The sequence below is a fragment of the Oryx dammah genome, unplaced genomic scaffold, assembly GCF_014754425.2.
Source record: "Oryx dammah isolate SB20612 unplaced genomic scaffold, SCBI_Odam_1.1 HiC_scaffold_4896, whole genome shotgun sequence".
NCBI classification, from domain to species: Eukaryota; Metazoa; Chordata; class Mammalia; order Artiodactyla; family Bovidae; genus Oryx; species Oryx dammah.
The window spans coordinates 1-2,883 of record NW_024074792.1 but is presented as its reverse complement, the minus strand read 5'-3'; the positions used below and the strand labels follow the sequence as shown (position 1 = coordinate 2,883).

At 49.7% G+C, this 2,883-nt stretch overlaps 1 long non-coding RNA gene across 1 annotated transcript; it reads right to left on the bottom strand.

Annotated features, from left to right (window-relative positions):
• Positions 1 to 1,314: 1,314 nt before the first annotated feature.
• LOC120859945 lies at positions 1,315 to 2,883 on the bottom strand. The gene is made up of 2 exons (XR_005720192.1): positions 2,814 to 2,883; positions 1,315 to 1,571 (listed from the first exon to the last, which is right to left on the bottom strand). It is a non-coding gene; the product is annotated as an uncharacterized LOC120859945 (long non-coding RNA).

Sequence of the window (2,883 nt, the reverse complement as noted above, 5' to 3'; positions counted from 1 at the left end):
TCCTCAGCTTGCCTGGACAGCAAAACTCACAGAAGAGCTGTCTGATTTCCATGCCTCTCCTCCATTCTGTCCTCCCTCTTCCAGACTTCAGAGGCCACTGTTCCATGGAACTGCCCTTGACAGGTTCACCACTGGCCTCCACGCTGCTGAATCCAGTGATCAATTCTCAGCTCTCATTTTGACCTCTCAGTAGCCTCAGACACAACTGTTTCTTCCCTCCTCCTTGAAACCACTTGGTCTGTGGACACCACAGAGGACACAGAAGGCAAGGTGAGAGCAGGACACCTGGGCAGACAGGTTTCATAATAGGAACAGGATTCTAGAAAGGTCTTCAACCTCTGTTGTGAAACGCATCTGTATGAGGAGGTCACTGTTAGTTACACTGAGGTCCTGCCCAGCATCCACCCAGAGCCAGCACACAGTAGGTGCTCACTAGCAAGCTGCCCAGGCAGCTGACTCTGCCCTACTGTGGGGTCACTGAGACAGAGGCTCAGTCCAGCCTGAGGCATCCACTGCCCTTCTACCTGATCCATGACTCGCTTCAGCTCAAGCACCTGCAAGGCTTCCTCCCTACCTGGGGATGAATTCCTAACCCTTGGACTGGACAGTAACTCCCCCAGACACAAGGCAGTAATTCTCAGGGACCCTGTCTGCACTGCCCAACCCCATCTCCATAGACATTTGCTGCACAAAGGCCTAAACCTTAGCCTCCTATTCCTTAAACCTCACTTTGACCCTGCCTCTCACCACGAAATCTCACCCACGTGTGCTCTGACTGCTCCCTCCTCTCTACCTTTGCTCTCTCACAGCTCCCACACTCCCACCTCCCCCATCTTCTGACCCTAGCAAAGTCCATTCCACCTGAGAAGGTGAGGCTTGGCCAGCCCACGTGGTTGCTGACAGATCTGTGCTGACTGACCCCTTGTCAACGATCACTTTATTACCATCTAGGAGTGTCACCAGGTTAGACCCCAGCAGGTCCTTTGTCCCCTGTGGGTAATGATGTCTGAGAACTTGTTCCAGGTCAACAGCAGCCTGCTTTTAGGAGGAGACTCCAGCTCTGCCCAACCCTGAGGGCCTCTGAGTCTCTCTACTATACCTGACAGCACCTGGGCTCCTCAGGCTGTCTGAGTCAGCTGGGGTGTCGGTGGGAGATCTTCTCACAAGGACAAGTCCCTTTGGGCAGGCTGGGGACACAGAGGGATGTCAGGTAGCAGGTGCTGTGTAGTGTTGGACCCTTGCTGTGCAGCTCCTGGCTGTCTGTATTCATGTGGATGCTGACTGCTTAACAAACACTCCAGTATCAGTGCTTAACACATTAAACCATATTTTTGTTCACATAAACTCCAGCACCTCCCTCCATCCTCCCTAATGCCAGCCCTGCCTTTTGGAGGAACCCCTCCTCTGGGGAGGTGTTCAGCAGATCTCCAAGTGTTGGTCTCTGGGGACGTTGTACTTGAGCTTGTGGGCTTCAAAGAGATTTTCCAGCTCCTTCATGTAGCGCTGGTGAAGCCTGTCCACCTCCTCCTGGGAGGGATGCAGTGTCTTCTGCACCTCGATGGGTTTCCCCACTGCAAGACACAGAGGTGAGTGGTGATACAGAGTAGGAACCACTGAAGGCACAAGGATCTTGATGTTCCCACTAAAATGGTCATCTGAGCAGGTAAGCATTCTAACTCCCTCCCTTTCAATTCTATTTTGCCTTATAGATTCTAAGATGTTGGGTCAACTTCAAGATTCTGATATATCAACAATACAGCCAGCGGGCATTTGCATGCATTATCTCTTATGTTATCCTAACAATCCTATGGGTATATAACCTGGTATTATTCCTGTTTGACTTCTGAGAAAATGAGGCCCAGGGAGGTTAAATAACTTGTTCAAGGTCACATAGCCAGGAAAAATCAGTACCAGGGTGTAAGCCCTGGAGATGTGCGCTTAGCCTCAGGGAAAGTTGAATCTGGGATTCTCAGATGCCATGATTGGAAAAGCTTGTATCTATGGAAGAAGGTAGATCAGAAAGCAGCTGCCATGTCTTCTTTTGGGAATGGTCTGGTGGTAGCAGCACTATAAACATTCATGAATATGCACCACACCACGCAAAGAAAGTCTGATAGAGGGGGTTGCCTGTACTCAACAAAGAAATGACTGGGTGAGTAGAGATGAACAGCTCTATTAGTACTGCCATTGGAAACCAGTTGGAATTCAAGAAGAAAGCAAATAGTTGAAAGATGGTGCTAAGTCTATGGAATAAAGCCCATGCCCATTATTGACAAGGAAATCCCTCTGGCTCTCCTTCGGAGCCTGCTGATTGCTACTTTACACACAATTCTACCCACCTTTTCCAATTATTGTCATTAGACTCTGTGGTCAGAATTATACCCTCCTTCTCTTGCATAATAAAAAGTCAAATACCCTTATCAAAACTCAACTTTGTTACCAAGGGCAGGGTGATCTCTTGGAAGTGATTTACCTTCTGTGGGTCTGTGTTTGCAATCAATAAAATGGGGACGAGAGGCCCTCCTCACAAGTTGTTGGGAAAGCTGAGTCGCTGCATGTAAGGAGCCAGTGCGGCGCCTGACACAAGCAGGGGCACAGTGATCAGTAGAGGCTCCTGGCCGTTGTGCTCCTGTTACTCTTCTCATTCTAGACTGCCTTTCATAGGCTTACTTGCCGGTGTGTCTGTTTCACACACTGAAAAGTGTGCTCCACAAAGTCAAGGATGTACTGCTCTATGTCCAGGTCTCCTTGATACACAAGCCCAAGCCTCTTACTCTATAGCCCTTCCCCTCCCAGCCCGGGTCTAGGCTCACCCACAGTGGTGATGGGTCGGCGATAGGGCATAAGACCAAAGCTGTACTGGAAGATTCCACGGCCATAGAA